The 11,972-nt window shown below is 41.1% G+C and overlaps 1 pseudogene; it reads left to right on the top strand.

The window, feature by feature from the left end:
* The first annotated feature begins 451 nt into the window (after positions 1-451).
* LOC122643628 lies at positions 452-11,483 on the top strand (annotated as a pseudogene).
* The last annotated feature ends 489 nt before the right edge of the window (positions 11,484-11,972 follow it).

Genomic DNA, 11,972 nt, shown 5'->3' with positions numbered 1-11,972 from the left:
TTGTCATCTGTGATGATCAAATGCCTCCTAAAGAAGCTGAACAAGGCGATCTGAATTATTAGCAATTCTGATCTTACACAAAGAAGTACTACTCCTTTGAAGGTTATCTCTAATCCCCTGAAAAAACAAAAAGGGCGTACCCAGTGCATGGGGCTCCCACCATTGAGGGGTCTGGGGAGGGTAACTCTGAAACACCCATAGAGGAAAATATTGAGGCAATTAAATCATTACTTAGAGAAAATCATAAGGAATAGGCAGCTGAAGCATTTCATGGATTCATGTTATTTACAAAGGATGTAAAGAATGATCCAAATTCCTACTTGAAGAATAAATACCACCATCCACACCTAAAAACCCTATTGGTTAGAAAATTAATTTTACTTCAGATTTCATATAATTCTTTAACAACGGAATCTTTCTCATATTTAAAAAGGCAGCTTCCGATTTTAAAATGGCAATGAGGACAATCAAAGTAACTAAAGATTGGATCAAAGATGCTGCAGCTCTAATCGCTGCCCTTAGCTTGTTTGTATATAATGCCACCAAGCAAAGAAATGAAACATTATCTGATTTACACAAGTGAAGATAAAGATGTAACAAACATTGGGTGTCTATGGGGAATGACTAGGGGTGTCAATAAAGCCCGGCTGGCCGAACCCGCCCGAACCCGCCCTGATCCGGCCCGGCCCGACTGATTTTTGACCCCGAGGGCGGGTTTGGGTTTAGTTATAGTCCGACCCGGCGGTCCGTCGGGTCGGGGTTTAGATCCTGGCCTAGCGGCCCGGCCCGACCCGACCTGTATTAATTATAGGTATATAATATTACATATATATATATATATATATATATATATATATATATATATATATATATATATATATATATATACTTAATATAAGTATTTTCTTGACAAAAAAAAAAGAAATTGTACATAGATAACTACTAGCTTTGTCATCATCATGAAGTGGGAACCCATAAAAGAGTAGATCATCTACTATTTTGATCAGACCATAAAAAGAGTCACGACATGATTGTTATTTAGTTGTAGCCTATAAGCTTCCGGCCTATTAAGGGGACATCGTAGTTGTAGAGAGAGTTATACACACGCCATTTTTTCAACATATTTATTAGTGTCCCATAGGTTGAGACCTATGTTACAAAAACATGTTCTAATGAGACACGTGGACGGTGCCATAAATCAGACCAACCGACCGCCGACCCGACCCGGGGTCGGTCGGGGAAGTTTCTTGACCACGGGGTCATTAGGCCTCTAGGGTCGGGTCGTTAGCGGCCCGCCCAACCGACCATTGAACCCTAGGAATGACCATGTACCTCAATGAAAGTCATGGTCACAGAGATCTGAACATCCCTTCAATCATTAATGGGTTCTATCATGGTGATGCAGTGAGATCTCTCATCATTCTGTTGGACAAGTGTGTGTCCATCAAACCCGGTTCGGTCCGGTTCAACCCGGTTCACCTTTGTATTGAACATTTATACATTCTTGTTTAATATTGTCACATGCGATATAAACTTTTTAAGCATTATGTATCCGAAAGTTATACTTAAAATGGTAGTCGCGACTAGGGTTTGGGCTGGGCACCCTTATCATATGGTCGTCGCATTGGGTATGCCTAGACATGTGATGTCAGGGTACGAATGCGAGTGCTCACATGTTTGATGTGTGCATTGACAAAGAATCTACTTTGTCGATTCCCTCATATATTACTGCCAGATGTAGGAAGGGATAGACATGTGTCACCGACACCCTGTACCTGAGGGAACCCTGTCACTGCAAAGTGTGATCGTATTCTTTGGTTCATCAATGACTGAGACTCAAGCGAGTCAAAGACGGTGTTCTGGGAATGCATGAACGCTTTGTGAGTGAAGGAGTTACTCAACATGGTTACCATTGCCCAATTGGGGAACACCAAGATAGAGATTGTCTGTGTATGATCGGATCAAAATCTAGATCCAGTGTCGTTTTGGAAATGGATTTGCAAAATTTATTTTACATAAAATGATACATTATTTATAGTTATTTTAAATAGAGTGTTTAATCGAGTTTTGCGGGACCCGATCAGATGTACAGACTCTCTTATATGGACATGTACTATGGATTGGGGTTTGGCAGTACATGTGTACATGCCCTAGATTCCATAATGATGGTGTTGATTAGTTGGGGGGGCTGTATATGATAAATTGTTATCATATAGGGAGTTATTTGGAATTTGCTAATTTAATTGGCTCTTTATTTAATTAATGGATTTGGTGCTAATTGTAATTATCCATTAATAATTAAATAAAGAATCTAATTAATACATTCCCTATTAGATTCTACTTCTTCACTTGTGTAGCACTTTGAGTTTAAATAGAACTGCCAAACAAAGAGAGAGAGTTAGACTCTCACAGGGGTTCTATTAAATCCTACTAGGATTTAATTAAATCCAAATAATATATAGAGGGGACCAAAACGCAGGAGGGAGGGAAGCTCTCCACATATTTTGAGCAGACACTCTCTCTCCTGTGTTTTTGGTTTCTCTCTCTCCCTCTTGTGATCTCTCTTCTTCTTCTTGCTTCTCTCATCTGTGTTTGAGAGTTAGGATTTGAGAAACCCTAGATCTATGCTGAAGAGTTCAAGAGCATCTGGGATTGGCTTAAAGAACCTTGGTAGCACCATTAGAGGTTCAGATCTGTTTGCTTGGAGCGCTCGCTGAAGGAAGAACCACTGTCTATTGGAGGAGCAACACTTGAGGCACACCAGGTTAGCAGTTTTATATTAATTCCTTCAGTTTATTGATTATTAATATTTATGGGATGCGAAAGAAACTCGAATCGATTAATTTTCGCTGCGCATTCGAGTATGGGATGGATCCCTCTTGCCATGTGATGGACTAGAGATGAATTTCTCCGTCCCTATTGTGATAATTAATTTTATGAGATGCAATAGGGAAGGAGAAACCCTAATAGGGATGCACCAGGGTTCCCGTGGGCGACCATGGGAAACCCTAAAATTTAATGGGGCACCCATGGGACACCATGGGATAACCCAGGGTGTACAAAACCCTAATTTTTCTGTATATTGGTTTCCCTAGGGAACCATGGTTTGATCCCTAGACCGTAGTTTGGCCTACAGTGTGGTATCAGAGCCACCTTTCCCACCCATGAATATTGAATAATTAATGGATTAATATGATTGTCATGAGTGGGATGCAAGTTAACACATGGGTGGTTAGAATATGGTTGTTGTAACAACCTTCTCATGTGCACATGGGTAGTTACAAGGTTGTTGGTGTAACAACCTACCCATGTATGATGGATTTGATTATTGATTTATTTATTCCAATTATTGAAGCATGTATCCAAATAGATGATTATTATATTTTTTAAATTTTAATCATGTGTGGGGAAAGGGGGAGCACACGCTGCCAAGCCTCTGTGCACGCCCCTTCCCCTTTTCCCCTACCCATTTGCGTATTTTCTTTTTTAATGGGTTGTTGCCTACGGTGCCAGTCGGTTCTGCCTACGGTGCCAGTGGCTACTGCCTACGGGAAAAATAGAATTTTTGGTTTTAAATAAAGAAGATGGGTGAAGGGATCCCTCCCTCCACTCACTTGCAATTAAAATATGATTTTAATTTTTGAGCTTGGATACATGTTATCACATGTGATGTGGTGGTTCAATAATTGAAGGAATCCATATAATTTTTATTGGTTTACTTGCTTTAGTGACCATGCATGATATTATATTATGATGTGATTATGGGAATGACATTCTAATAAATGAACGGATTGTTTATGTATGTGATACATGGGGTTATGGGTAGACGTGATGCTTCTCTCTCTTTCTCTCTCTCCCCCTATCTTTTTTTATAAACAAATGTACTCCACCCTATGGCAGCCCAAATGGTGGGTTGGTTTCTCCATGCGTGGTTTCTTTATTATTATGGAAAGGAAAGTGTATAGAATTTTTCCTAGGTTTTCATTATAATTTTAGAGGAGTTAGGACTCCCAGGGCATGTAGATGGTGATCCACATGTGGCACTCAAAGCTTGTGGAGATGCAAGTCACCTACTTTGAAGACGTGATCTGATAGAGGAGATGATCGAGGCGTGGCATCCATGCCATGATAAATGCACCCTAAGTTATTAGCTTTATTTTTATTGGGAGGATTTTTTAATTTTTTCTGATAAAAATGCCGTCATCCCATAATCACTTTTAATTAATGTTGATTAATTATGTTGTTTAAATCTATCCATGTATGTGAGAGTTGCTTAATCCCTCTTTAATCATAACACATATATGATATGGACTAGTCTTAATCGGTAGACATGACCATGGCCTCCTATTAAAGATATATGTAGAGATTGTGTGAAATGCCCCGCATACGCCGACAGAACATTGCCAGGACCACTGTCACATACTTATCTATATTTACCTCTATCTAGATACGTTAGGGTATGGATAGTGAGAGGGCATTGCGACAGTAGGCCATTTTTCATGATTACATGATTCTAACTAATGCAATAGGTAAGTACATGACTTGGGTGTATATCAGCCGACAGGATTTGGACATAGCACCCAGGTGGCCGAATATATTAGAAGCCCATGAGACGGACAATCTAGTCCACACTACCACGGTGTGTATAATGACTCCCGACAGGGTAAGTTATGCATGCTAGGGTTGTAGGTATCCAATTCATCTTTTGGGTTATGAGGGAAACCCAAATAATGAAAGACCATTGATGTGTGTGTGCTCAATTTATTATTTTCAATGGTTATTAATTAGCATGTGGTTATTCACTTATGCATGTGTAGATAATTATACAATGACTGCCATTAATTCCAACCTTTTGACACTCATTAGCAAATAGAAACTTAATGGTACAAACTATGTCAATTGGTACCAAAGCATTAAGTTGCTCCTGACTGCTGAAGGACTGTATACAGTTCTAGATGAACAATTTCCTCCTCAACCCAACCCGAATGATTTTGAGGCAAATGAAAAGATGCAGGAGTTCCTCATGAGGGATTCCAAGGCGTCACTTTATATCCTAGGATTATTGGAAAAGTCAGTTCTGGAGTCGGTCAAGGATATACGCACTGCTGGGGGTAAGATGGATAAGCTTGCTGAATTGTTCAACAGGCAGTTGACACACTCCCATTCTGATGTGGTGAGTCAAGTCCACAACACCAAGATGTCCCAAGGGACTCTAGTGATGGATCATGTAATGAAAATGATCAATCTGTTTGAAAAACTAGAATCTATGGGGACTGATTTCAGCCTGCGATACAAGACCGATGTGATCTTAGCGTCACTCACTTCTGCTTGTGCACCCTTTAAGATATCCTACAAGATGTCCGATAAGGAGATGGAGCTCACCGAGCTTGCTAATGCACTAGTAGAGGCTGAAGCGTCCTTGAAAAAGGACAAGGCTGAGGTCAATGCAACTAAGGCAAAGCCTTCTTCAAGTGGGAAGAAGAAGAAAAAGGAAAGTAAGAGTAAAACCCTGAAACCTAAGGGTGGGAAGTCTGGCAATAAAGGAAAAGGCAAGTGCTTTTATTGCAAGAAGGAGGATCACTGGAAAAGAAACTGTCGTCCTTACCTGGCTACTGTGAAAGATAAGAAGCCGGATGAAACAGAGGCTGCTAAGGAAGGTATATGTGATGTTCACGTTCTTTATGAGTCTAATTTATCTTTTGACCCGACCAATTGTTGGTTGGTGGATAGTGGTTCCACTGTTCACATTTGCAATGATTTGCAGGGGTTCAAGGAGACAAGGAACCTGGAAAAAAATGAGGTGAGTCTTCGGATGGGCACTAGAGCTGAGACCATGGCGATGGTTGTGGGAACTTTTATTTTAAATTTTAGTTCTGCTTGTTTAGTTTTAAAGGATTGCTATTATGTACGCTCTTTTAAGAGGAAGATAATTTCAGTTTCAAAATTTGTTTTGGACGGATATAGTTTTTCCTTTAATTCTAAGTTAATTATTCGTTTTAATAATTCCTTTGTGGCATCCGGATATATGGAAAGTGGTTTGTATTTTTTAGATTGCCTTATTAGAACGAATGTTGTTTCAAATGTTGATTTGAAACGGAAAGCAGCTCCAGTGAACTCAACATATCTATGGCATCTAAGATTAGGTCACATTAATGTGGACCGAATCAGTAGATTGATGAGGGATGGACCCTTAGAGAGTCTGAGGGTGGAACCATTCCCAACCTGTGAATCATGCTTTCAAGACAAAATGACCAAGAAACCCTTTAGCAATAAAGGTACTAGAGCCATAGATCTGTTAGAGTTAATACATACTGATGTGTGTGGACCCATAAACATACAAGCTAGATATGGGTATGAATACTTTATCACATTCACCGATGATTATTCTAGATATGGTTATATATACTTGATGCGTAGGAAATCGAAAGCCTTTGATAAATTCAAAGAATTCCAAACCGAGGTTGAAAGATAGCTCGATAAACGCGTCAAGTCCTTACGATCAGATCGTAGAGGGGAGTATCTATTGGATGAGTTTAAAGATCATCTCATATCCCAAGGGATAATTAGTAAGCTAACTAATCCAGGCACACCACAACAAAATGGTGTATCCGAACGATGCAATAGGACCCTATTGGATATGGTCCGGACGATGCTCACTTATAGTGAGCTGCCTCTCTTTTTCTGGGGGTACGCTTTAGAAACAGCAATTTACATCTTGAACAGGATTCCATCCAAGTCTGTAGTCAAGACACCCTTTGAGTTGTGGAAAGGGCGTAAGCCCAGTATTCAACACCTTAGGGTATGGGGTATGGGGTTGCATAGCACATGTGCAAAAGCAATAGACAGATAAGTTGGAATCCAGGACTTCAAGATGTCATTTCATAGGCTACCCCAAAGGCACGATAGGCTATTATTTCTATGACCCAGTTGACCAGAAGGTCATTGTAAGTAAACACGCCACATTTCTGGAGGAAGAAATGATGACCCAGAGGTCCAAACCAGTAGTCATTAAAGAGCTATCAGATAGCTCAGAAACGTCACTTCCTGAAGTGAGACCAATTGGCATACCTGCTGAAATACCAACACCTGAAGAACCTTGACGCAATGGGAGGACTATTAGACCACCCACCAGGCTTACTCTTCTAACCGAAGAGGAAACTGTGGAAGAGTTCCACATGGTATCGGTTGAATCGGATGATGATCCGATGACATACTCTGAGGCTCTAAAGGATGTTGATGCCACTAGGTGGCTAGAGGCAATGCGCTCTGAAATCGATTCGATGCATTCCAACAAGGTCTAGACTCTAGTCGATCCACCACTTGGAGTTAAGTCGATTGGATGTAAATGGATCTTCAAGAGGAAGAAGGGCGCAGATGGAAAGGTCAAAAGATTCAAAGAGAGACTGGTGGCAAAGGGCTATACCCAGAAAGAAGCTATATACTATGAGGAAACCTTTTCACCAGTGGTGATGATGAAATCCATCAGGATTTTATTGGCTATCGCTGCACACTTTGATTATGAAATCGCGAGATGGATGTGCGGCGCATTTCGAATGGATTCCTTCAAGAGGAAATCTACATGGAATAGCCAGAGGGGTTCTCTTCCTTGGAGGAAGAAATAAAGGTGTGCAAATTGCAGAGGTCCATTTATGGGCTGAAGCAGGCTTCCAGGGGCTAGAACATTAGGTTTGATCAATCAATCAAATCGTTTAGTTTTGATTAAAACATTGATGAACCATGCATTTACAAAAAGATCAGTGGGAGGGCAGTATGTTTTCTTATTTTGTACGTAGATGACATATTGCTGATTGGTAACGATGTAGGTTTTTTTTCATCAGTAAAACAGTGGTTATCCACAACGTTTTCGATGAAAGACCTTGGTGAAGCTAGCTATATCCTTGGGATCAAACTCATAAGAGATCGTCAGAAAAGGATGCTAGGCTTGTCACAGGCTACCTATATAGACAAAGTCCTGGCTAGATTTAGCATGGAAAACTCCAAGAGGGGAAGTGTTCCCTTCAGACATGGAGTCAGTCTTTCCAGATCTCGTGTCCTCAGTCTCAGACAGACATTGAAGAGATGAAGAGGATTCCCTATGCCTCAGCAATAGGGAGTCGTATGTACGCTATGTTGTGTACGAGGCCAGATATTTGCTATGCAGTAGGTATGGTAAGTCGTTATCAATCTAACCCTGGACGCGAGCATTGGAGTGCTGTCAAGAATATCCTTAAGTACCTAAGAAGGACTAAAGAATATCTCTTGGTTTTTGGATCTGATCAGTTGTCAGTATTGGGGTACACAGATTCGAATTTCCAAACTGACAGGGATGACAGAAAATCCACGTCCGGGATGGTATATCTAATGGGTAGGGGTGCCATTGTATGGCGGAGTGCGAAACAAAAGTCTACAGCCGATTCTACTACCGAAGCAGAATACCTTGCAGCTTATGATGCAGCAAAAGAAGGTGTTTGAGGAAATTCCTATCAGATTTGGAGGTAGTCCCTGACCTTGTCAAGGGCCCTATTCCCCTGTTATGTGACAACAGAGGGGCCATTGCACAAGCTAAAGAGCCTAGGGCTCATCAGAGGAACAAACACGTGCAGCGGAAGTATCACCTCATCAGAGAGATTATCCAGCAGGGCGACGTGAGTATCTGCAAAGTGGACACAACTGAAAATGTGTCTGATGCCATGACAAATGGTTTGTCACCAGGAGTATTTGAGAAACACATGGAGGGCATGGGTTTAAAATGTATGGGGAATTGGCTTTGATGTATAAGTGGGAGATTGTTGGACACGTGTGTGTCCATCAAACCCGGTTCGGTCTGGTTCAACCCGGTTCACTTTTGTATTGAACATTTGTACATTTTTGTTTAATATTGTCACATGCGATATAAACTTTTTGAGCATTATGTGTCCGTAAGTTATACTTAAAATGGTAGTCGCGACTAGGGTTTGGGTTGGGCACCCTTCTCATATGGTCATCGCATTGGGTATGCCTAGACATGTGATGTCAGGGCATGAATGCGAGTGCTCACATGTTTGATGTGTGCATTGGCGAATAATCTACTTTTTTTATTCCCTCATGTATTATTGCCAGATGGAGGAAGGGATAAACATGTGTCACCGACACCCTGTACCTGAGGGAACTTTGTCACTGCAAAGTGTGATCACATTCTTTGGTTCATCAATGACTGAGACTCAAGCGAGTCAAAGCCGATGTTCTGGGAATGCGTGAACGCTTTGTGAGTGAAGGAATTACTCAACATGGTTACCACTGCCCGATTGGGGAACACCAAGATAGAGATTGTCTGTGTATGGTCGAATCAGAATCTGGATCCAGTGCCGTTTTGGAAATGGTTTTGCAAAATTTATTTTACATAAAATGATACATTATTTATAGTTATTTTAAATAAAGTGTTTAATCGAGTTTTGCGGGACTCGATCAGATGCACAGACTCTCTTATATGGACATGTACTATGGATTGGGGTTTGGCAGTACATGTGTACATGCCCTAGATTCCATAATGATGGTGTTGATTAGTGGCGGGGGGCTGTATATGATAAATTATTATCATATAGAGCGTTATTTGGAATTTGTTAATTTAATTGGCTCTTTATTTAATTAATGGATTTAGTGCTAATTGTAATTATCCATTAATAATTAAATAAAGAATCTAATTAATACTTTCCCTATTAGATTCTACTTCTTCACCTGTGTAGCACTTTGCGTTTAAACAGAACTACCAAACAAAGAGAGAGAGAGTCAAACACTCACAGGGGTTCTATTAAATCCTACTAGGATTTAATTAAATCCAAATAATATATATAGGGGACCAAAACGCAGAAGGGAGGGAAGCTCTCCACGTTTTTTGAGCAGATACTCTCTCTCCTACGTTTTTGGTTTCTCTCTCTCCCTCTTGTGATCTCTCTTCTTCTTCTTGCTTCTCTCATCTGTGTTTGAGAGTTAGGATTTGAGAAACCCTAGATCTATGCTGAAGAGTTCGAGAGCATCTGGGATTGGCTTGAAGAACCTTGGTAGCACCATTGAAGGTTCAGATCTGTTTGCTTGGAGCGCTCACTGGTGGAAGAACCACTGTCTATTGCAGGAGCAACACTTGAGGCTCACCAGATTAGTAGTTCTTTATTAATTCATTCAGTTTATTGATTATTAATATTTAGGGAAAATATCTACCCCCTCCCCCTCTAAGTTTGCCTAATATCAATCCAGTACTCAAGTTTTAAAAAATATCAACCTCCTCCCCTACTTTATAAAGATTATATCAACCGTACCCTGAATGTTAAAAACCGTCATTAAATGACGACGTGGCATGTCCAATTTTTTTTAAACCCCAAATTACCCTTAATAAAGTTTAATTCCAATTTTGACCTCTTCAATCCCAAAACCCCTTCTTCGTTTCTTCAGCGTTTTCTTATTCTTCTTCCTCACCGCCCCTGCAACATCTTCTTTCCTCTTCTTCCTCTCTGCGTTTCTTCCTCTTCTTCTTTTGCCAGCACCACCATCATATCCACCACTGTTACCCCCGCCGATCCTCTTCCACCGCCAGCACCACCGCTGCTGTTAAAATTTCTAGGATCAAGAGACCTGCACCTGAATGCCCCACGAGCCCTCCTGGTCATCAGTCTTCTAGCAATAATGCAATTAGATCTTTTAATTGGCCACAATAGCAAGGACAAGTTCGTTGATTTTGGGGGTTCGTTCCAATTCTTAATAAATCTTCTCCATTTCGTCTTCTTTTGATTTCTATCCTTAGAAATTTTGGGTCTTTTCAGGTGAATATCGCCTCAATCTCACCGTTAGTTATGGAGCGGTGCCAGTAATTGTCCCTAGGGTCGCCGGAGTTCATACCTACTGGTCATCATTGAGCTAATCCATGGGGTTCTTGAGAAGGTTTTCAAGCGATTTGATGCTAATGGTGACGGCAAGATCTCTTCCACTGAACTTGGCAATGTTCTCAATGCCCTTGGCCCTAAGACTTCACCAGAAGAGATCAAACGGATGATGGCCGAGATTGATACTGATGGTGATGGCTTCATCGATCTCCAAGACTTCGCTGATTTTCATTGCGGAGGTAAGAACGGAGAGGCGAGCACCGTCGTTGGACTGAAGGAATTGAAAGATCCTTTTAATATTTACGATCGGGACAAGAACGGATTGATATCGATTACAGAGCTTCACAAGGTGTTGAAGAATTTGGGGGAGAAGTGATCCCTCCAGGACTGCACCAAGATGATTAGCTCCATTGATGCCGATGGTGATGGCAACGTTAACTTTGAGGATTTCAAGAAGATGATGAGTGACGGCAGAGCTTCTGCTCATTAGAACTGAATCTGTGAATCCTGACTTCTCCTTAGCTACTTCAACAATGGAACGAAGATATGAATCGACACCATAGATGCTTAATTCTACTTTAGTTTGTTCTAATGTGAATACACCTCCGATTGTAAGGTTTCTATTTCTGTGACTGAATTCGTCCCTTTAGAAAAAAATTAACTTAGAGGAAAAACTTTAGAATTAGAATTAGGCTTTCACTTTTATTAAATGTTACTACTACTACCTGCAAAAAAAAAGTCCATGGGGTTCTACTCTATGAAGGCGAAGACATCGACCCTTCACTCTACGATGCAGAGGCGGTAAGGTAAGTTTGTATATTTTTTTTTTTTTTGGGTTAGTTTCTAATCTTCTGCCTCTTTCAATCTCTGTTTTTTATTTTCTCTGTTTCTAACCTTCTGTATTTTCTTGTTGCAGAGACGAGATGGGTGGTGGCCAATGGACATGGGGGGTGCAGGGGAAGGGGTGGGGAGGTGGTAGTTGCAGAGGCGGTAAAGCATGGGTAGGGGAGTGGGGTGCGGTTACAGGGACAGGGGCGGGTGGGCATGGGGTGCAGTGGCAAGGTGGCGGTTGGGCATGGGTGTGCAGCGGCAGGGTGGCGCGTAGGCATGGGAGTGTAG

This window comes from Telopea speciosissima, chromosome 10 (assembly GCF_018873765.1).
Source record: "Telopea speciosissima isolate NSW1024214 ecotype Mountain lineage chromosome 10, Tspe_v1, whole genome shotgun sequence".
NCBI classification, from domain to species: Eukaryota; Viridiplantae; Streptophyta; class Magnoliopsida; order Proteales; family Proteaceae; genus Telopea; species Telopea speciosissima.
This window is presented reverse-complemented; position numbering and strand designations above follow the sequence as displayed.